The 24,627-nt window shown below is 39.0% G+C and overlaps 2 pseudogenes; both read left to right on the top strand.

The window, feature by feature from the left end:
* The first annotated feature begins 3,299 nt into the window (after positions 1 to 3,299).
* On the top strand, positions 3,300 to 4,606 carry LOC114217704 (heterogeneous nuclear ribonucleoprotein F-like; annotated as a pseudogene).
* Positions 4,607 to 15,742: 11,136 nt separating this feature from the next.
* On the top strand, positions 15,743 to 17,913 carry LOC114217702 (very long-chain specific acyl-CoA dehydrogenase, mitochondrial pseudogene; annotated as a pseudogene).
* Positions 17,914 to 24,627: the final 6,714 nt, after the last annotated feature.

The following is a 24,627-nucleotide window of genomic DNA, read 5'->3' as shown; positions in this document are numbered from 1 at the left end:
TTCCTGAAACCCAAACTGTGGAATGTGCTCTCTCGGAGTGGTTTAAACTGTTTTCCTTGCAAAATTCCAAAACACAGACTTGCTTATTCTTAGGCCATATATTTCTGCGAAGTGAGACTGGATCATCTGCCTCACCTCATACATCACATTCTTGTTTGTTCCTTCCTTTTAACTCATGACCAACACACCTGCCTGTAACGTATAAATCTTGTGCTAACTGCCAAAAGGTAGGGGACTCTCACCTGCAGGATACTTCAAACCCTTTAGCTTTTTTGTTTTGCCTTGTTTCTGTTTATGTTACTGTCTTACCAGCTCTAATGAGCTATAATTGACACATAACATTGTGGAATTTTAAAGTGTACAACATGTTGATTTGATACATTTATATAAACCTTTTAGTTTTTGCTTTGTTTTATTTTGTTTTTTTCGTTCTGTTATTGATCTCCATTTTTCTCTTACTATCCCTACTGGGATATTACTCATTTCAGGAAATGATGATACCTGGAAGGGGAAAGGTATGCTCTCCTTCTATCTAAAGACATGTCTTTAACAGAAGGACTCCTTATTTGCTGACTTTATCATTTCTTTATCCACTACTTGAATAGGTGGTATCATTAGGGAACAACTGTCTATAGATCATGGACACATTTTCACTGACTTGTTTGTTCTTTGCCCCATTTGTAGAAATGCTCTTCATTTTTAAAGATTTTATTTATTAATTTATTTGAGAGAGAGCCAGAATGAGAGAGCACAAGCAGGGTGTGAGCAGCAGAGAGAGGGAGAAGCAGGTCCCTCGCCGAGCAGGAGCTGATGTGGGGCTCAATCCCAGGACCCTTGGATCATGACCTGAGCCAAAGGCAAATGCTTAACTGACTAAGCCACCCAGGTGCCCCTCTCAGTGTATGTGTGATAGTTAATTTTATGTGTCAACTTAGCTAGGCTCTGAAGCCCAGTTGTTGGTCAAAGACCAGTGTACATATTGTTGTGAGAGTAATTTTTAGATGTGATTAATATTTGAATCAGTAGACTTTGGGTAAAGTGTATTAACGGCTAAAATGTGGTGGGCCTCATCTAATCAGTTGATGTCCTTAAGAGCAAAGACTGATGTTTTCAGAAGAAAGGATTGTCCTCAAAATTGCAACATAGAAACTCTGCCTGAGGCAGTATATATATGTACATACACACACACACACACACACACATATGTAGAGAGAGAGAGAAAGAGAAACAGAACCAATTATATATATTGAGAGAACCCTGACAAATACACTGTATATATATTTTGATGTATGTGGATAGATGATAGGTAGATGATAGATAGATGATAGATAGATAGATAGATAGATAGATAGATAGATAGATAGATAGATGGATAGATGATAGATAGATAGATATAGATGGATAGACAAACATAGCCTGCTATAAAGGTAAGCAATACAAGCGTAAGCATACTATTTTTAAGTTAGTTAAGCTAATTAGTATATATGCATAGTTCAGCATTAAATAATACAAGAAATCATATACCAAAAAAGCACACAACCCCTCCCCTTCCCAAGCTTCTCAGTCTTTTGGTTCCCCTTCCTAAGTTAGCCATTGTGATCCGTTGCCTATGGATCTTTTCAAAGATAGCCTTTATATGTATAATCATGTATATGTTTTTATTTCCACATAGTAATACATTATATGAAGTGCTTTGCACCTTTCTTTTTATTGTTAATATTTCATGAAGATGCTTCCATATAAGTACATATAGAATGATCTCCTTTTTTTCACAATTTGTTACCATAATTTTAACTATTGAAATTCATTTAGGATATTTCTCATTCACTGCTATGTCATACCATGCTGAAATCACATTATTCCAAAAACTGTGGTGTGTGTGTGTGCGTGTGTGAAAGTTATAGTTTATCTTTACAATACAATCCTAGATGTTGAATTTCTGGGTCAAAGATTTATGTGCTTTTTTTTAATTTGTGAAGTAATGCTATGTTAATATTAATATGACAAACTTTTTATATGATTAATATATCCTGGTACCACTCTGATATTTAAATAACATTTATTACTATTTGGTGTCTGTGGTCCTATATCAGTGCAGGGTACTATTTTTATCTTGTGTCAAGCAATTAATTTGGAAACTTGTGATTCCTGATATTGTCATAATTCCCAGCTTGCTATGAACAGAATAAATCACTGAAAAACCTTTCAGACAAGTGCACTGTTTGGGGATGGGCTATTAATATCACTGTAAGAGGTTACTGGAAGTAGGGTTATAACAATTGCTGCACCGTTGTAAAGCTCAGGGGCATGGCTAGAGACTCACATGATGAGAGAATTTGTTTCCACATCAAGGAAGGGTGAAAATCTTAGTGAAAATATTTCGAATTGTTAGATAAATCAAATCTCATATGAGATCTCAAAAGTGATTGCAAGGAAAAACAGAGCGGCTTTTCCTAAGAATAGATTCATTTTGTGTTTTGATTTCCATAAAATCCTAAGAGAAGGAGACACACAGGTGTTTGATGTGGGTTTTGGTTTAGCTCTCACCATTCTCCTTTGTCTCTTCTCTTGTCTTCTCTTCGTCACCAGAGCTTTTGACAATCCTTCCGCTTCTGAGAAGTTTCTTTTTATTGTGTCAATTTGAAGAGAGAGAGAGAGAGACAGAGAGAGAGATCACTCTACCTGTACTGAAAATGACTACACTTGAGGGCAATTTCACTTTATACATTGTGTGCTCATCCAAGATGAAATGTTGGTAGTAGTTTTGGACACTTTAGCCAAGAATCAGAACTGCGGGGTGATCTGAGGGCAGGAGAGCTGTGTCCCTTTGTGAATTTCTTCCTCAAACTTTCCCTTCAATCGACCAACAGCCCAGTTCATTTTATTTCCCAAATAGCCCTGATATCTGCCCATTCCTTTTTCATTTCTGCTGCTTTCCATGCACAGCCTTGCCCTTGTCTTCTCTCCTTCTCCTGGCTAACGAATCTCCCTAAGTCCATACTAGTCTCCCTTCTTCCTAAAACCCTTTGGTGACATTCCTGTGCCCTGAGAATAAAGACTAAACTAAAGGCCTGTCCCAACAGGAAGGGAGCTGGAGCCCATCCCAGGCCCGGTACCACCAGCCCTGGTTGCTCTGGTGAGTGCTGGGGCACTGAAGCAAGATGGCCATAGGGCTCTTGTTTAGGGACAATTCATTACCTACCTGGGGTGTGTCCAACTGTGGGTACCCCTTCCCTGGGGGTTATTAAGCCACAGGAAGTGGCACCCAAGCATATTGATGTCTGTCCTCTCAAGTGTCCATGATGCTGGGACCCAAGGGAGGTGGAGGCATTGTAGTCACGCTCTGTGGCCTGGCCTGTTCCTGCTCTGTTGTCGAGGATGCGCAGCACGTCCTTTCTCGGTGAGCAATCCATGACGGGGCTGCAGGCATTCATCCCTCCTAAGCTAGAGAAGGCAGGCGCAGCAGGGAGGCTTTTATTGAACTTGAATCAGAAAATGATGCAAAAATGGCCCTCAAAAAAGACAGGGAAAGCATGGGACACCGGTACATTGAGGTGTCCAAGTCCCACAGAACCCAAAGGGATTGGGTGTTGAAACACAGCGGTCTGAACAGTGCTGACACCGCCAATGACCGCTTCATGTGGCTTTGAGAACTCCCATTTGGATGCAACAAGGAAGAAATTGTTCAGTTCTCATGGTTGGAAATTGTGCCAAACAGGATCACATTGCCTGTGACGCCAAGGGCAAGATTACAGAGGAAGCCTTGTGCAATTTGCCTCCCAGGAGTTAGCTGAGAAGGCCCTAGGGGAAGCACAAGGAGAGAATCGGGCACAGGTATACTGAAGTGTTCAAGAGCAGTCAGGAAGAAGTCCGGTCATACGCGCATCCTCCTCTGAAGTTCACGTCCGTACGGCGGCTGGTCTTCCGCCCGCCCCGGCACAGCCAGGAGGTATATTGGCATCGTCCAGCAAGCAGGCCTGGAGAGGATGAGATCTGGTGCTGATCATGCAGGCTCTGGGGGCTACGAGGAGTACAGCGGCCTCGGCAATGGCTACGGCTTCACCACCCATCTGTTTGGGAGAGACCTCAGTTACTGTCTCTCGGGCGTGTATGACCACAGGTATGGAGACGGCGAGTTCACAGCCCAGAGTACCACTGTACCCTGGGTCCACATGAGAGGCTGCCACACACAGCCACAGAGTACGACATTTACAACTTCTTTCCCCTCAACCCTGGGAGAGCCCATACTGAGATGATGGAAGAGAGACCCTGATGGAAGAGTGATGGGGGAAGCCGATGTCGAGTTTGCCACTCACAAAGAAGCTATGGCAGCCATGTCCAAAGACGTGGCCAACATGCAACACAGCTATCCAGAACTTTTCCTGAACTCCACAACTGGGGCCAGCAACGGGCCGTATTGCAGCCGGATGATGCAAGGCATGGGGGTGTCAGCCCAGGCCACTTGCAGTGGCCTCCAGAGCAGTCTGTGAGTGGCTGCTCCCAGGCTGGCTCTGGAGGCCGGAACAGCGTGGGTGGATACAACGAGTTCCATAGGAACATTTCAGTTACTGCAATCAAATTTTCACAGGCAGCCAACAAGCAGTGAAAAGTGATTATGACTCTAGAGGAAGCTGTGGGACCCATTTTGTACCAGGAGTTGTGAAATCTGGATTAAGAAATCACCTCTTCAGTGTTTTCTCATGCAAACTTTCTTGTAGCACGTGTTAATGAGTAAACTAAAACTCCTTTCCACTTTTCTCAATTAACATTTCGGTAGTGTGTACTTCAGGGTGATGTTATCTGAGTTAAAGTAGTTTTTAAGTACATTAAATGGATCTTTTATACCACATCACCATGAACACCTTGGGGAGGCGTGCTTTTTTGGAAAACTCAAGGTGTTAGATCTCTATCTAATTCAAAGAGGAACATTTTCATGTTTGTTTATTCTAGTTTATTTTCATTTAAAATCTTTTAGGTTAGGTTTAAGCTTTTTAAAAATAAGTTAGTTTTGAAAATTGAGACACCCTGCTAACACTGCAGGAACTGGTAATGCCTTGACTTAAAACTGGCTTTGTACTGTGATTTCCTTTTGGGTGTATTTTGCTAAGTGAAACCTGTTATATTTTTTTGTTCACTAATTTTTTTTCTTAAAATAAATGTTTTTTTTCACGTACACAAAAAACTAAACCAAGTAATAAAATAAAGCCTAAACTAGGGGTGTCTGGGTGGCTCAGTTGTTAAGCGTCTGCCTTCGGCTCAGGTCATGGTCCCAGGGTCCCGGGAACAAGTCCCGCCTTGGGCTCCCTGCTCAGCAGGAAGCCTGCTTCTCCCTCCCCCACTCCCTCTGCTTGTGTTCCCTTTCTGGCTGTCTTTCTCTCTGTCAAATAAATAAAATCTTAAAAAAAAAAAGCCTAAACTAAACTCCTAAATATGATCTTCAGAACTGAATAATCTGGCCACTGACCAACTTCTCAGCCTCATATGGAAATACTCTCTCATTCCCAAATCTCAAGGCTTCTTTTAGCCTCTGCTACTTTAAACATAAATACATAATAAGGTTGTCAGCAAAAATGGCTGAGTAAAGACTTCCAAATTTTTTTCTCTATAAAAGAAATGACAAAACTCACAAAGATTTTCAAGAACTTTTTCAAAACTCCGGAAATTAACAAGATATTTTTAGTAGTCCAAGGAATGTTTATTCAGGAAAAGTAACCTAATCTTGGTAAGAACAGCAAGCATCATTATAGGGATTTAATTTGCCCTAATTGCATCCCCCCCTTCTCCTGTTCTGAGATAGTGTTGAAAATCAAAGGCCCAGAAACATGGTGAAAATCCACTGGAGATAGCAGAGCAGGATCAGAACTCCTTCACTGTCTTATTCCAGAAAATGATTATTTAGCTATCCAGTCATTCCCTGGAAGAACCCCCTTGCAAGTCTATCTTTAACTAACCCAACGCTGAGCTCCCTGTGTGAAAAAGTTTTGCCCCAGGGCATTTGTTTTGGGGTTGTAAATCTTTTCTTTTCTTCTACCTCATCTAAGATACAACTGCATAAAGAAATGTTTATAAATGTATGTTGGTGAGCACACAGTGCATAATAATGGGATTTGTATGACAATAGCAGTACAAAGGAAAGGAGAGGGAAATGAGTTATGTAACAGTAAGTTTTTGTATATAATTGAAATTAAGTTATTAATCCTAACTAGATTGTTATAAATTAAGATATTAACTGGACTCCCCAGAGCCACCACTAAGAAAATAACCCCAAAAAGGAATATATAAAAATACTACTAAATGATAAATAACCCAGATGAAAATGGGCAAATTGTTTCAATAGATTTCTCTAAAAAATATACAAATGGCCAATAAACACACGAAAGGACATTCAACATCACTAGTCATTAAAGAATGCAAATCTAAATGACAACAAGTTCATACTTCACACTTTCTAGGATGACTATAATAAAAAAAGGCTACCAATAATAAGTGTTGGCGAGGCTATGGAGAAATTGGAACCATCATACATTGCTAGTGGGAATATAAAATGGTATCGCCACATTTTGGTAGTTCCTCAAAAAATTAAGTATAGGCTTATCATGTGATCTAATAACCCCACTCCCAATTATATGCCCAAAAGAATAAAACAATACATCTTCACACAAAAAATTGTACACAAATGTTCATAGCAGCATTGTTTATAAGAGCCAAAAAGTAGAAATAAGCCAAGTATCTATCACCTGATGAACAGGATAAACAAATCCAAACAAATATTACTTAGATTCACAAAATAGTATTTAGATTTATAAAACATTATCTAGATTCATAAAAGAATGAAGTAATAATACATATATATGCTACAACATGGATTAACCTCAAAAACCTTATGCTTAATGAAAGAAGCCAGACACAATGGCTCCATATTTTATGATTCCATTTATACGAAATGCCCAGCATAAGCAAATCCATTACAACAAAGTAGATTAGGGGATGCAGAGGGGGCAATCGGGAGAGACTGGTAAGAGACATAATTAGGGTTTATTTATGGGGTGATAAAAATGTTCTAAAATTAGATAGTAGTGATAGTGGCACATTCTTACTAACACACTTAAAACCACCAAATTGTACACTTCAAAAAGGTAAAATTTGTGTTTACTATATCTCAATTAAACTTGAATTTAAAAATGTGTATTACACCTCAGTTTCATAGCACTTGTCAGAGTTGCATTTTTATCTTTCATTTGTAACCATTTGAAAATACCTTTTCCCTTACTAGACTGTAATCTTCCTGAAGATGGAAACCTGACCTATTTTTGATCGGTCTTATATACTCACTGTCTAATTCAATGCTTATCTCATACTGAGTGCTAAATAAATAGTAGTTTTATTAATGACTGTAACTCTTCATAGTGAATAAAGCTGATCTGGCCCCAAATGATGTCTGGCAAACAGACCAAGGGCAGGAAGACTACACGTTCAAGCTATATAGAAGATTTGCTTCTATCCGTCAATGTCTTTCCATCTCTCTGCCTGACATCAGCCTATAGTTTAACAATCTGCAATTCGCTTCCACCTATAATAAATATGTTATTTTAAATCATTTCACTCGGGGCACCTGGGTGGCTTAGTTGGTTGGGTGACCGAATCTTGGTTTCTGCTCAGATCATGATCTCAGGGTTGTGGGATCAAGCCCCGCATCAGGCTCGGCTTGCTCAGTGGGGTGTCTGCTTGGGATTCTGTCTCTCTGTCTCTCCTTCTCCCTCTCCTCTGCCCCATGCTCTCTCTCTCTCCCTCTAAAAAAATAAACGGATCTAGTAATTAATTAAATAATTAAAATAATTTACTTGATCAAATAGAATTCAGACACATAATCACAGACTTCTGAAATGGATACTCTTTTCAAGGAGAAAAACAACAGAATACAGGATCTGAGAGTGTTTAGTAAACAATGTTAATAGATGTAGAGTGAATATAGTAAATACAAAAGAGGCAAAATTATATCTTTTAGACCTGGAATACGAAAATCTCTATACATAAAAAGATATTGCTAAAACAAGTATAAATGTCTTAATTTAATAATTGTTTAAAGATTTTATTTATTTATTTGAGAGAGAGAAAGAGCAGCTGGGATGAGCAGAGGGAAAGGCATAAGCAGACTCCCCACAGAGTGCAGAGCCCAAAGCAGGGCTTGATCTCAGGACGCTGAGATCATGACTTGAACTGAAACCAAGAGACAGATGCTTAACTGACGGAGCCACCCAGATGCCCCTTATTTAATAATTTTTAATGAGCATTTGCTGAATGAACACCTGAGCTATTTGTATTTTGAGAAAAAGCAAATATAATAACGTACATGGACATTATTTCATTAGCTGGAATCTTATCCAAATGTATAACTTAGAAGATCTTGGTATAATCTGAAAAATGATGCAGCAAGGAGATAGTTTCTGAAAATTGATTGGGCAGAGAATCATCAATGTTGGGGTTAATGTACAGCATGAAATCAGCCATAATACCTGGCTTGCTAAAATGTAACATCGAGGCCACTGGGGGTGAGGGAAGGTTTCAGAGAAGGGCTTGGGCCTTTGGAACGCCAAGGCCTGCTTGACCACTCTGCCATTGGAATGCTGCGGGGAGTTGCCTTCCGGAAGCCTTCTCAGCCCAAACAGCCACCCTGTGATCTAAGAGATGTGTGCATTGTCCCTTAGGCTATGTTTAGTAGAACATGCAGATTAGTATATCTTATCTTTCCCGTAAATCCTCTCAGTTTCAGTAAGACCCCTTGTCACACATGACGTGCTTGAGAAATAGTGATAAGGATTTGTGATTATCCTGAAGGACTAATAAAAGCGGGAGCAAAGCCGAGCAAAGGGTCTTCGTCTCTGAGCGTTGAACCCCTCGCCTTCTCTTCTCTCACGGCAAAGTTTGGAGTCATCTTTCATGCCTTGGCACAGGGGTTGCTGGCTATTCCCGGCACATCAAAAGAAGTAGAAATGTGAATCTGCCCACCATCAAGTTATGAACCAGGTGAAGCTGTCTGATCTCGAGTAGGAAAAAAAAAAAAAAAAAGATATCAAGAAAAGAACCACTGCTTCTTTTTTATCCTCATATTGCCTCCTTTCCTCTTTCTGCCGTCTCTAGGAATATTCCGCACGTGCAAACTGGGCTTCAGGAAACACAAAAGAACCTCAGACAGATAAATGCAGTCAGCGTACAAGAAACGTATCTGTTCCTGCAAGAGAGAAGGTTCCTACCGGGACAAGTTGATACTAACTAGGACACTTCCCACATCAATAGCTACTGAAGTAAGCAAAGGACATTCAAAACACAAATCATTCTTCACTGATGAGCTTCTGGGCAATCCAAGGGTAAGTGCTTATCCCCACCCCCAAATTTGTGAAGGCTACGGTAGACTCTCTCCAGAGGAATCCATGGAAAAGATTCTGGGTTCCTGGTAAGAAAAGCAGGGCACTAAGGAACTGGTTTGTCAGACATCTAGGGTCATATGTTTTTTCCACCTTTTTTGAAAGGAATTTAAACAAAAAAGTTCAAAGAACAATACAGCCACAACAACACTGAGATGAATAGGCATTTGACATCATTGCAAATAGGCTTTTCAGGTTTCATGTAGCATGCATTCACTTTTGTTATGATACAAAATTTTCTACTTTGCAGTCGGCTTTTTATCACTTTGTCAAAAATACGTAGGAGGAGAATAGGCCGCCTGGTTCTGTATGGTCTCTATGTATCTCATGATAAAATGTTGGGAAATTCATAAATTCATAAAAAAAGCTACCATTTCTAGCAGTGACAGCAAGGAGTTTGCACTTAGTAAAGAGCAACACAGTCTCCATCCTCAGAGGGTTTGCAATCTAGTGGTGAACCCAGAATACATACATTAAAAATTAAGGCATTGACTTCATTAATAACATGTCATGTTGATAGTATTTACCCTTAATATGATGTGATGAGAAAGACATTTCACTCTATGTTCTCCTTCCCCAGAATCCACAAACCTGTTTTAAAAACAGTAGACAAATTCCAGCTGAGGAATATTCTACAAAATACTGAGGAGCACTCCTTAAAACTTCCAAGGCCGGAAACAAGGAAAGTCCGAGCAACTGTCACAGTTCACAGGGGCCTGAAGAGACTGGACAACTAAATGTGAGGTGATGTCATTGACAAACCCCTGGGAGAGAAATTGCACCAAGTAAAAACTAAGGTCTGAATAAAGCATGAACTTTAGTTAATAATAATGTATCAATGTCGGTTTGTTATAGCAAATGTAGCATGTCTAAGGTAAAATGCGACCAATAGGGAAGACTAGGCATGGGGTATATGGGAACTGTGTACCATCCTCAAAACTTTCCTGTAAATCTAAAACCAGCCTAAAATAAAAAGTTTAGGGGCACCTGGGTGGCTCAGTCGGTTAAGCATCTGCCTTAGGCTCAGGTCATGTTCCCGGAGTCCCGGAATCGAGCCCCATGTCAGGCTCCCTGCTCAGCGGAGAGTCTGCTTCTCCCTCTGCCCTTTACCCCACTCATGCTTTCTCTCTCTCAAATAAAATCTTTAAAAAATAAAATAAAATAAAAAGTTTAAAAACATAAAGCAAAGGAATACATAAATCTTAGAAGAAAAACTCAAAACCATAAATCTATGTGTAGCTTTTCATCTAGACTTGTGAAAATCAGGTATTATCTACTTGAAATTTGTCTTTAAAATTGTCTCCATTAACCAAACCCACTTTTTGTGCAAAATCTAGTATTCTCCCAAGATTTCTCAACATTCCCAGGCAGCTTAAGTACATACAGTTATTTCTAGTTGCAAAAGTCCTTTTCTGATGAATTATTGATCCTATTTTGGCTTCTCTCCTGTGACCAATTTCTTCTCTCCTTTCTGCTAAAGAATTCATATATTCCCTCATTCGCAAATACCACTAAAACCTAAAAGTCATAGACTTACACCCCCTCACACACTTCTCCGCCTCCCACCCAAAAGCTCAGCAGGTTCCAGAGGGCTTGGACAAAAATAGATTGGCTTTTGTTTATTTGTCTAAATCGTTTCAATAGAGAAGCCCCTGAAGTAAAGGCCTATAGTTTTATATTCACAATGTTTGCATAGTACATGTAAGCAACACTGAAAATACACCAATGATCTCTTCCTGCTCTCTGGATACAGAATGTCATGAAGTTTCATGTCAGTAAATCAGTGTAGCATGGGGACCATACCAACAATGAACTCAGTATCTTTTCCATAACACTGCCCCCAATACCAACAACAACTTTCCATTAATCGAGGTCCTGGTGGGAGATGAGTCTTCTCAGAGAAGAGACTATGTAGAGGTTTGAGAACCAAAAATGGAGGCAGCAATAGACAGGGATCTGCAAAACAGGGAAGCCATTGCCATCCTAGGCTGGAAGAAGCAAGGAAAGGGGACAGTGGTATCAGATCCAGAGGCTCTCAGGTCTCAGGGATATCCGGGCTTTACAGAATCCTGTGCAGGAGAGGGACGGAGGAGGAGAAGCACCGTGTTCTCTCTCTCCTTCTATCACCCACTCTTCTGCAAGTGCTTCCCACTGATCACGTCCAAATGGAAATGTAGAAAGAGAGGTTCTGTGGGAACCATTCTGTGGCGCAGAGCAGGAAGAGAGGAGCAGAGGATGGAAAAGAACCAGCACATGGCCTCACTGTCACTGCCAAAAATCACTGGGATACATCAGTCTTTATTAAAAACTGCCAGCCCCTCTTTTTTTTTTTTTAATTTTATTTTGTTATGTTAATCACCATACATTACGTCATTAGTTTTTGATGAGTGTTCCATGATTCATTGTTTGCATATAACACCCAGTGCTCCATGCAATACGTGCCCTCCTTAATACCCATCACCAGGCTAACCCAGCCCCCCACACCCCTCCCCTCTAGAACCCTCAGTTTGTTTCTCAGAGTCCATCATCTCTCATGGTTTGTCTCCCCCTCCGATTTCCCCCCTTCATTTTTCCCTTCCTACTATCTTCTTTTTTTTTTTTTAAATATTTGTTTCAGAGGTACAGGTCTGTGATTCAACAGTCTTACACAATTCACAGCACTCACCATAGCACATACCCTCCCCAATGTCCATCATCCAGCCACCCCATCCCTCCCACCCCCCACCACTCCAGCAACCCTCAGTTTGTTTCCTGAGATTAAGAATTCCTCATATCAGTGAGATCATATGATACTTGTCTTTCTCTGATTGACTTATTTCGCTTAGCAGAATACTCTCTTTGCATTGCAAATGGCAAGATTTTGGGGGTTTTTTGATGGTTGTGTAATATTCCATTGTATATATATTCCACATCTTCTTTTTCCATTCATCTGTTGATGGACATCTTAGCTCTTTCCATAGTCTGGCTATTTGTGCCCCTCTTCTTAAGACAGTATCTCATATCCCCCTATCCATCCAACTCATTTCCTCTTACATCATTATTTGGAAAACTTGAGCTTTTCACTTTCTGCTTATTTTTAGGCCTCCACTCCCTTCTGCACCCCTAAAGATGGATTACTGAGTGGTTCTACAGTGGGCCATCTCTTCAGGTTCTCTTCTTCTACAGGAAAGAAATAGTTGTAACTTAGGAATTTCTAACTTTCTGCTGCACTCTAAACTTGGGAGAGGAAGGAAAGAATAATAAAATAAAATAAAACTCACTCCCCATCCATTGGAACATATAAGTGACTGCCATCGATTTTAGCTTTAAATGTTTTTCTCCATTATATCGTCTCATGGAGAAAATTGAGCAAAAGCATGAGGAGGCAGATATCTGTGCAAATGTACTCTAACACTAACAATTGATGAGACATTGGCATCTTTAAATTAAAAAAAAAATGGATTAATGAGAAATGAGCTCCAGTATAGAGCATTGCTAATGAGTTGAATGAGCAGTCTGCTCTCCCATCAAAAGGAACTTACTACTTGGTATCCCTATTTCAATGGAGAAAGTTCTAAAGAATCATAGTAAATCGTATGCTACCATGTGATTACTAGCCCCCTCCTTTTTTAATGATAGTATTAGTTTGGGCAATATTAACTGCTGGAACAAATAGAGGTTTATTTCCCACTTGCCTAATAGCTACTGAGCCACGGATGCATCCCTTCACATGGAGACACAGGAACCCAGATCCTTTACATTTTGTGGCTCTGCTATCCCTGAGGGCCTCCCTGCCATCTGCATCTGGGCAATAGAGGGAAAAATCGATCTTTTATGGTTGGAACCATACCTTCTTCCAAGAAGCACAAAAATGACATATGTTCCTACCATGCCCATTCCATTGGGCAGAACTCAGGCATATGGCCACATCTAACTAGAGACCAGGAAACGTAGGCTGGCTGTGTGCCCAAGAAGAAGAAATTGACTTTTGGTTGATAGCTCTACCACGCGAGGGTCGTGAGAATGAATAGTTAAACATTTAACAGTGTCTGAACAATCATTTCACCTGTTGATATTTAAAGTTAATATTGTTACGAAGTTAAATATTACAAGATAAAGTAAGCCTTTATTTATATATGTTAATTTAAAATGTTCATATATAATTGGTATAGATTGAGCACAAATAATGTATCTTTACTTTAAATTTTGGTGAAGCAACTGGGACAAAAATGTTTAACCATATGCTATTTTCCCATTTGGGTTCATCCCAGGGAAGGTGGGCTACAAAACAATATCTACAATTACAGTAACAGAATAAAACATAAAAGAACATACTTTTATTTCTACTTATCTAGATAAAATAGTTTATTCTCTTAGTGCTTCTGAAAACTAGAATAAAATTCTCTCATCAATAATGAAACGCCTTCGATCATTTAATTGGGAATAATCAAATTTCTCTCCTAAGGAAAAGGAAAGAGTGAAATAGCCAAGCACTCGAAAGTTCAAGATTAGTAACTAATTCCTTTTTACGCTTGCCCAACTTCTTGTTTAAGTAAGAATCATCAGTAAATCAACACACAAATCAGCTAAGGTTTTTTGTCCCCTTGTTAGTAATATAATCAACTTCTACACTGCTTTTCTAGGTTAGGCATTATGCTATTTGGTGGTCATAGATGTCTTATTAAGATGACAACCAAGGGGCACCTGTGTGGCTCAGTTGGTCAGGGGTCTGACTTCAGCTCAGGTCATGATCTCAGGATCCTGGGATATCGCATCATTGGCATCCCCACTCAGTAGGGAGTCTGCTTGTCCTTCTGCAACCTTCCCCCCTCCGCATCCTATCTGCCTCCTCCTCCCCTCCCTCTGCTCGCGCTCTCTCTCAGACAAATGAATAAAATCTTTTTTAAAAAATGATAACCAAAAGCTATAGTCTGGTAATTGCTAATGAACTTTTACTATGTGGTTATTCAATCCACAAAACTATCCTACAGAGTAGGTGTTATTACCCCCACTTTGTAGTAACATTTAGACTCAAGGAGACATTGAACAGCTTGTGCCAAGGTCTTATGGTTGTGTTGGAACCCAAACCCAAGTCCCTGGTTCCTTCCTCTACCATATGTGACTACAATTGCTTTCTGCTTGGAATGGGTTGTTCTTAAAAATTCCGTGTGGTAAGACTGTTTTCTAACTGTTTTGTTTACCTTGTCTAATTTTAGATTTATATTTTCTATTGTAATATTAAAAAACTGTGCTTATTATATATGCAGTCTTACTTCCAATTTCTAATAGTATTGTATGTTCTCGCAGGGAAAGCAGTTTTTTTAAGGTGGGGTTTGCTGACCTTTTACTAATGAGTAAACAGTGCCATCTTCTGTCTGTTTTCTCATAAGCTGTTGGAAATAAAGTCTTGAAAGACTAGGCTAACATAAATCCATGACAGGAAGCAAGGAATCTGGAGAGTTTTATCATATTGGTAATGTGTACCTCATCTTTGAACACTTGCAAAGAAGCTAATTGTTTGAAAGGCCTCTCAGGGCAGATTCATGTGAAAAAAAAAAAAACAGTTCTGTGTGATTAATTATCTGAAACCTTTGGATATGGAAGGAAGAGGGAAGAGGCAGGAGGGAGACACAGTGATAGGTGGCAAGTGGTTATAAAGATTCGGGGTTAACATAGTTGAAGGAGGAAGGCAAGCAATTCTCTTATTTGTTCTATCATTAGTTTATTCATTCCCTTCAATATCCTTCTTTAGAGAAACACGCCTGACGTTTGTCAAAAAAGGGAAAAAGAAAAAGATAGAAAGGAAATAATGTATTAAGCCCTTAAGGTTGAATACCAGAAAAAAAATACTTTTCTCTCTGCATATGAAGCATGATTGTCAAAACTGAGGCACATGTGACAGCTTATATAAATGTGAAAATCTTCTAGGGTTGGACGTTCAGCCAGGGATACAAGTTTTTACTTGTTTGGTTGGTTGGTTGGTTTATTTTATTTTATTTTATTTTGGTTTGTTTGCAAATCTCTGCTATTTTGGAAAATGTATTTTTAGTCTCACTGTACTTTCTAGTCATCTCACAAAAGAAAAAAATCAGTTAATAAGTTTTTATCAAGACTTACATGAGTTCATTTAAATATTTCTATCTCACAATGCTTACCTTTCACGAATATAGACTAGCTTTAAGCTTTATGAGTATAGCCCGCCTTCAGAAATGTTTATGATGTTAATCATATTAACTGCCCACAAGGTAGCTGTTCTTCTAAGGAATTTGAAGGGACGGTGGGAACCCCAAAGGGAAGTAACTAACATTGCCGAAGTTCTCTTAGTCAGGGAGCTCCATACCATGGCAAGTCAAGAGCATGAATCAAAACGGCTTGAACCCATGTCTGAAAAGTATGGCTTTTGGGAGATGCGGCTTTCTATATCATTTTGCATATTCAGAGGCAAAGCAGGGACAATGACCATGTGTGGGTAAAATAAACGTATAATTGGAAATTTTTTGCACATTGCACCAAGGGAAAACAGTTGCTTGATCGTGGGCAGTTAATCACAATCTACCTCTTCATGTTCATCTGTTTTTCTCAGCCTTTTACCAAAATGAGGTAAAGGGAGTTTTCTTACTATATATGAGGCTAATTTTCATTCTGTCAAGAGTTACTCCAAAGATTCTCCAAATCCCCAAACACATTTCAATTCATTTTAATTTGGATTTTATGTGCTGCTGTAGAGGGATAAGTGTTGGACAGAGGTGCTCAGACTTTTGGGGCTTAGTGAAATTATTTACTGACGTGTCTTCCAGAAAGCTGGGTATCTAAAGTCTGAAAGGTAATCCATTATGAAGAGAATGTTTCATCCAGTTCTGAGTAATCTGTGTGAGGGTCCTTGACCCCCTCCGAGTGTCCCCCTAATAGCTCATTCTATTCAACATTAGCCAGAGGTATCATACTTTGATTTTATATTAAACACATTTGAGAAAACCCAGAATTTCCCATCAATTTGCAAGTCAACACAAGAAACTTAGCTTCCTAGTTTGGCATATCTATTTCTATAGATTCATTAATGTCAACATTTCATTATTTCTGTTTGCAGGACAGTCATTATGTGGTACCATGGGCATGACATGTAAACATATGAGGTGATTACACTGATCTGTTTCATAAAACCGTAATACTCTCTACAATTATTTTTCTTTTAAATGAAGTTATTTCCCAAGCATACATAATGCAAATCATTATGAAAAATCTTAATGTCCTGTTGCCTCTCTCTGGCTGTAGGTGAGCAGGAGTAAAGACAAGGGGGCTACGTTTGCTGGGAGCGCTCCAAATGTCCTTAAGCAGATCCCCAGGAGAATGAGATTCTGCTATTACTCCCTGGCTGCAATGCCTTGCGATGGGAAAAAGGCTAGGGTACATGCAACAACATGATTGAGTAATTATACCAACCAGTGTAATTCACTCAGGCATTAGGCTTGAGGTTTAACCGGAAGCTATCTCAAGCATATGATAACCTTCCATACATGAGCCAAGGTTTATCTCTCATGGACTCACCTTTATGCGTGGCCCTGGCCTGTCCCAGCTACTCCACAGGACTTCCTCCAAAGGGCAGCTCATTAGACCACTTGTGGCCTTCTCCCTGACAACTGTTTATCCTTATATCCAGTTAGTTAGATGTATATAAATTGAATTATTATCACATGTGTTTTTATAGGTAAGTCACTTATATGTGCATTAATTTAAGGCTGTCATAACAAAATACCATAAATATTTACATTTATTTACTATAATCATCTTAAGGTAAAAGTCCCAGGGCCAGAGAAACTGGGAGGGGTGTTTGCATCCAGATCATGGGCGGCATGGGCTTCATGAAGGAGCCTGGGGGAGAGTGTGTTCTCCGAGACCTTCACATTTTCCGGAGCTTCGAGGGGACCAATGACAATCTCCGGCTGTTTGTGGCTCTTCAGGGCTGTATGGACAAAGGCAAGGAAATTTTTGGAATTGGCAATGCTCTAAAGAATCCCTTTGGTAATGCCAGCCTCCTGCTAGGAGAGGCAGGCAAACAGCTGAGGAGGCTGTTTCTCTGAGCTCTCACTCAGGCAGTGGCCTGAGTCTCAGTGCTGTCATCCACCAGGAGCTGAATCGGAGTGGAGAGCTGACAGTGAAGGCTCTAGAGCAGTTTGCCGCTGTGGTGGAGGCCAAGCTAATAAAACACAAGAAGGGGATCGTCAATGAACAGTTCGTGCTGCAGCGCCTGGCAGACAGTGCCATTGACCTCTACGCCATGGTGGTAGTTCTGTCCAGGGCCTCAAGATCCCTGAGCGAGGGCCACCCTACAGCCCAGCACGAGAAGATGCTGTGTGACAGCTAGTGTATCGAGGCGGCAGCCCGGGTCCGGGAGAACATGGCCACTCTGCAGTCTGACCCACAGCAACAGGAGCTGTTCCGTAACTTCAAGAGCATCTCCAAGGCCTTGGTGGAACGAGGTGGCATGGTCAACAGCAACCCCCTGGGCTTCTGACTGCTCCCCACCCCCAGGGCCTGGCCTGGCACGTACCTTCTTGAGCCCAGCGCCACCCACAGGCCCTGGTTCTTCAGTCCTTGCTCACACTTAAGAATTAACTTCCCTTGTGTTCTTAACTCGGCTTTGTCCTGAGGTCAACAGAATGAAAATGAACAGTTTCCATAATTCTACTTATATCTTCTCCTCTCTCTCTCTCTCTCTCTCTCAGTCTCTTGCTTTCTTTTCTCTCTACCTCTTGGTCCAGCTGTTTCTCTTTTTTAAATGAGTAGCTGGTATAATTTCTCCTAAATATTCTAATTAACTAACTTCATTTCATTTCTAATTAACCTTAATGACTTTCCCACTTCCTATAAAATATGCTCATCCTTGAATATGTACAGCCTAGTCAAAAGTCGACTGTGTCTGTTGCAGGGTTATGGATTTTAAGCTTCTAAAGTATTCTTCCTCACTGAAATTTGAGAAAAGTGCAAGGTAATATTATAAAAATTAAAGTCTTACCACCACCTAGTAAGAGATAGCTGAATAGACAAATATGTGTTGAAAAAGGTAAGTGACATAGTGGATTATAGGCATGGGAAATCCAGAGTTCATTGTTAATGTATTAGTGAATATAGTTTTTCTTAAAAAGATTTTTATTTATTTATTTTTTAGTAATCTCTACACCTGATATGGGGCTTGAACTCACAACCCTGAGATCAAAAATCACATATCCACCAACTGAGCCAACCAGGCACTCTGACATAGTTTTGAAAAACTCTTATATATCTTTAAATTTTTCTTCATTACCTCACTTTGACTATGTATTTGGAGACAAAGTTCCCTCATCTTTGGTCTGCCTTGGACTCTCTCAGGGTACCAACCACTGACTCATCACAATTCATTCTATTCACAGTTTTCTAAGTAAAATGGTAATAGTTCTATTTATTGATGGCTTGCATATGCTAAAAACGCTATTAGATGATAATACATACATACAACACTATCAACAGCCTGGGAGGTTTTAAGAAATTTCTTTATGAATGAAGAAATAGATATTCCAGTTTATTATCATCCAGGCAGAGAGGTCAGCCACCTCTCCAATGTCGTGCAAAGCAGAGATATAGTTGAGATTCAAGACCAGGTATGTTAGCCTGATTTTAATGTTCTTTCATGTGCATTAAAATGTCTTGAAGAAAATTTATTAATTCTCCTCTTCAGTAACCTTTTCCTTTTAACAAGTCCTCTTTTTAAATAAAAATAAATAATCAAGGGGCACTTGCAATCCTTCCAGAGAAATCAGTAGTTGATATTTTCTATTAATCCCTGCATTAAAAATAAAATAAAATGAGAATTTATTTGAATTATACAGTCTCAATACAAATGCTAGTAAAAGAAGACCCATGGCTCACACACAACATAATAATGCCAAGTTTTAACATTTTACCTGTCTTAATTTCTGATTTATCATAAATTACTTACACTCTATTAGTTTGATAGATATAAATTACTGTGTTTTTATAAGTAAGTCACTTATGCATGTATTAATTTGCTAGGATGGGCCTCATAAAATGCCACAAACTGGGTGACTTACACAACACAAATTTATTTTCTCACAGTTCTGGAAAATCAAGGTGCCAACAGTGTTGGTCTCTCCTGGGGCCTTTCTTTGGCTAGCAGATAGCCCCCCACCATGCTTCCTTTTCCTCCTCATACTTGCCTTGCACACATGCCTCTGATATCACTTTGTGTGTCCAAATCTCTTCTTGTAAGGACACCAGTCCAACTGGATTTGTGCCTACTACTATGACCTCATTTAACCTGAATTACTTTTTAGAGGTCATGTTCCCAAATACAGTCATATCTTGAGGTACTGTGAGTTAGGGCTTGAATATATAAATTTTGGGTCGGGGGGGGACACAGTTCAGCCCATAACAGTTTGCATAATCAGAAAATTATAACACAGAATATTAAATTTATCTTTGTGTAAAGAAGGAAGATGTTAGGTTTTGAAACAACTCAAAGAAGTAGGTAAAACCTGATCTGTTAGTCAAGTTTGCAGTAGACAAACAGAAGATAAGTGATTGTTTCATGTCAGGTAATATTTCAAATACGTGAATAACATAGATGGAATATGAGAAACACTGTTACTATGGCAATAAATAAAGGTGTGCTGGGGCGCCTGGGTGGCTCAGTCGTTAAGCGTCTGCCTTCGGCTCAGGTCACGATCCCAGAGTCCTGGGATCGAGCCCCGCATCGGGCTCCCTGCTCCGCGGGAAGACTGCTTCTCCCTCTCCCACTCCCCCTGCTTGTGTTCCCTCTCTCGCTGTGTCTCTCTCTGTCAAGTAAATAAAATCTTTAAAAATAAATAAATAAATAAAGGTGTGCTGAAGCCAGGAAGGTCGGAACTCAGGATGGCAGGAGTTTTAGTCAAGGAGAAATGACCGCTGGATTTAGCAAGATACATCAGGGGAATTTGGTAAATTAAAGATACAACTCAAATGATAACATAACAATAAAAAATTTAAAAAAAAGAGAAAGTACTTGTAAGCACTAACAATAATCACTCCAAAAGAAAATAGGTTGAAACAAAGTAAAGGAAGTTGACAACTAGAAAATTTATTGAGAAGACCTCATCATAAGCACCTGAGAATATTTAGGAATTTGATGTTCAACAAGGAGTGGGAAGGGGTGGCAGAGAAAGCCTGCCAGGAAAGAGTTTCAAATGTTTGCACTGTAAAGCCTTCAGGGGGATGTGGACACCAAAAGCACCTCTCTCGTCCAGAATTAAATCACTGACAGTCCACTCCCCTACCCCTTGAGTTTCTCAACTCCATAATCTCTTTTCTTTTGAGCTAATTTTCTACATTTAGAAAAAAATAAGACCATTCATTTGGGGGTCTTTCTCAGATTTAATTGTTCTAATTTAGAGATTTCCAGTCAGTGGGACTTAGAAGCTTGGAGGTGAAAGTGGGGAGAACCTCAAACCATATGAGGAAGCCCTCAAATCTATTTTCATACCAGGCATCAGTTATAGAATTCATTCTTTATCTCAAGATTAAAAAAAAAAAAGAGAGAGTTTATTGTTTAGAAGCAGAGTTGTGGCCCTTTAATGGCAATGGTGTTTCTTTAAATAAAATTTTCAAAAATACATGAAATGTTCGCAAGAGTAGAAAGAACATGGTACTTTTTCAACAGTCTTAGATTTGAATGTATGCATACAATTTAAGTAGACTATAAGGGAGAAATGGTATCATGTTTGGAACATTGTTAAGAATTCTTTAAAGAGCAAAATATTTGAGGGAGTTCTGAGCTCAAAATTTTGAAATTAAAAAATGGTGTGGTATTTTTTAAAATCTGATAGTTCACTTATAAAGATGTTGCTAGAAAAAGCTAGTGTCATGGTGCAGACATGTTATGGACAGAGAAAATATTTTTCTATTTGGAAGAAAGAATTAATGCGGGGTATATGTCAGATTTGGTGGGTTTTTCTCCTTTAATTCAAGAGAAAAAGTGGCAAATATAGAAGAGGTTTTCCCCACTGAGAAAGGAAATCACACATCTTTTTTTTTTACAGTTTTAAATGGAACAAATCCCATTTGGAAGACAAGAATGCATCTGATATTAGCAAAGAACAATTAGAATAGTAAGACAAATTCACAAATAATGACACATAAAGATGGACACCATGTTGCAAAATTCAAAGCAATGTGAATAATAAAAGCGAGTGCCAAAAATTAATCAGATTCACAGGGATTTGAATAGTCTTTTATGACTATCAGAGACTGTACTAAAGCTTTATGCAATAGAATCCAAGAAACAGTTCCTTAATTCAGTGGCTTGATTGGACAGAGTTACGGTCTCAGAATATAACCCTTACGGCAGTAGCAGATGAAAGAGATGCTGGCAACCAGAAACTATGTCAGAGCTCATGAAGAGTTTATGAGCATCTAAACAGAAAATCGGACAGAGCCAATGGAGTGGAAGAGATGGATATACTTGACCGCTAGAGTAGTGACATGGTTATGAATGATACTCCAAGATGTGGGTCAAGAAGTGTTGGAGACAACTTTGCGATCTCTAGCTGAGATGGCTAAGCAGATGATAAGGCTGTTAACTTAGGAAAGCAAGAAAGAGACACAAAATAAAGGGCAAGTCGTCTCACAGGATTGAGGGAGTGAGAATAAGAATGTAAGTAAGAGTAAGAATTTGCACATGATGAGTCTAAATTCTAGCTCAAATCCAGATGGAAAAGTCTACAAGACAGAGAAAATGAACATGAAATGTTCATTCACAAATACTCCGTATTTGCCATTTCTTTTAACATTTCTTATAGACTTATGCTCAGCACTTTATATACATTTTTGTCTGATCTTGTTGGCTTGCCTCATTGATAACACTCTCATCTCTGTACCTGGCCCTTGCTTCTCATCTCCAGAGAATAAAAAAATAAGCACAAAAATATATATACACTTTTAGGTAAGGAACTGTCAAAATAACTTAATGAATTTGGCTTTCATTTTTCCATTGAAAAATACACTTTTATAAATGGAATAGATTTGAGTATTTATATTTAGTTATGCATTTATCCTGATATGCTTAAACTGGAAAAGGAAAAACATAGGAAGAGAAAAATTGAAAGGACCTAGGAGTTAGCATCTGTTGAAATAAAAATAAAATTTGGAATTTTTTCCCCCTACCTATCAGAACATTTTTATGCTGCAGGCAGTGGGTACCTGGGTAGCTTCATTATTTGATGTCATTTTAGAAGCAAAAAAGACATGGGTGACTTTAGCCTGGGATAGTCGCATAGAGGAGACCATTAAAAAGACATTTGATTATGCGCAACCTATAAAGATGTTCACTCCCCTAACATGCTTTTTGTGCAAATATATCCCACTCCCTGTGGCGACTGCCTGAAATTAATCAATGGTTCTTTTAGAACAGGGAGGATTTAGTACGCAGGCAGAATCCCCTTGAAGGCTGCCTTGGGCTTTGCCTGGGGCTGTTAGAAGGGGCCTTCCACAGGGAAGACCTGCAAAACCCAGCATAGAGTGTCCATTGAAATCTGAGGAGATGATTAACTCATTTAAAATATCTCTGAAGGAACTTTCCAGAATCTTGGAAGAGGAAAACTACCTAGTTCATATAGTTTTTATTAACTTCAAGGATCCATGATATCCTTTCTCTGGAGCAGAGCCGAAAGGGGTCATTTGAGCAGCAGGAGTATTTGGTCATACGTAGCAGTCTCCCCAGAAGATTACTTTGCCCTCCTGATAGAGTTCTTTGTCTAAGGTTGAGGGGTCATTTTTAAAATTCCCATGGGGATGTTTTTCTCACACACTGAGAAGAGACATTAGTTAGAGTCACAGAAACTGATTTTATACTCTTTATGTGGAGTCAAGTATGTTCAGAATTTTACATTTGATACCCTGTGGAGTGGGACTTGATGAAGTTTCTGGGGTCTTCGCTTTATATTTGCAACAATATTTTGAGCATAGGAAAGAGACAAAATAGGATCATTCATCCTGCCCCATCAGATGTTATTCAACAGCCCCTAAAGCTGATTGATTAACTCACTGCAAACCTTACTGGAGAAGGAACTGGACTTCCCTGCTTCAAAAGGGTAATCACAGAAAAATGACAGCTGGGATAAACAAGTTGTGTGAGACAGTAGAAATGATTGCATTTTTTGTCTCTAAAGACAACACTGGTGAATTTGCTGGTCTTGGTATGAAAAAGACAATTTTTCTTTCATCTTTATTCCAGTCAGTAACTATCCCATCAACCAAAAAGCCCAGAGCTTTTGCTACAAACTTTGGCGACACTTTGACCTTCAGCTCCTCCTACTGAGATGCACAACAAATTTTCTTTAGAAAACTGACTTTCTCATGATGAAAACCTGTGAAAGGAAAGTGAGGAAAATACTGTTTTTCTCACCTGAGGAACATCAGCATAACATTTGAGGCCTTTGACTTATTTGTGAAACTCATTATTCTGGTTGATCATGTCCACAAGGCTAAAAATTATGACATTATGACCAAATACTTTTAATTTACAAAAAGAATAACATTCCTTTCTTTTTGAAGTGATACTGTTCCATAAAACTTTAAAATAGTGTGCATTTGTAGTTTCTAAATTTATTATTCCTTGATTTTTCCTGGATTGAAAAACTCCTATACATTACTGAGGTGTATAACACATATCTGGTAATTAAAGGGTTTTGAAATACATCAGAGCAGAAGCAATTTCTTCACATGTAGAAAGTGTCAACATCCGTAAAGTTTAAAAACAAATATAACCCAAGCTTTTATACAAAAAGTTTTTTTTGACATTTAGATTTTCTAAAGTAACTTGAACAGATTAGACTTTAGGTATTAGGTATGAAAAATAGAAAAATTCTGTTTACAGTTGAAGCTTTAAGACTAGAGGATAAAAATTGTAAAATAAATGGCTCTGAGTTACAATAAATGTGTGACTCTAGAATTTCAACTCCACTGGACAAGGAACTTTACTTTGATACCTTAAATTAAAATCATATTTAGATATTTAGTTGGATTACTTCATCATGTTCTAGGTACATTTCATACTTTTTAAAAACAATTAAACTTTTTTTTTTTTTTAGTCTTGACCCCCACTGAGCTATCATTCTATTTCCTGTAATGAATCAGGGTTCTGAACAGAACTTGTCATATGTTGTTTCCTCTTTCGGATTTTGCAAGCACTCTTCAACTC

Source organism: Eumetopias jubatus, unplaced genomic scaffold, assembly GCF_037043125.1.
Source record: "Eumetopias jubatus isolate StellerSeaLion01/CBP00866 unplaced genomic scaffold, mEumJub1_p1.0 scaffold_1, whole genome shotgun sequence".
NCBI lineage: Eukaryota > Metazoa > Chordata > Mammalia > Carnivora > Otariidae > Eumetopias > Eumetopias jubatus.
The sequence above is the reverse complement of the archived record's forward strand: the minus strand, read 5'-3'. Positions and strand labels throughout refer to the sequence as shown.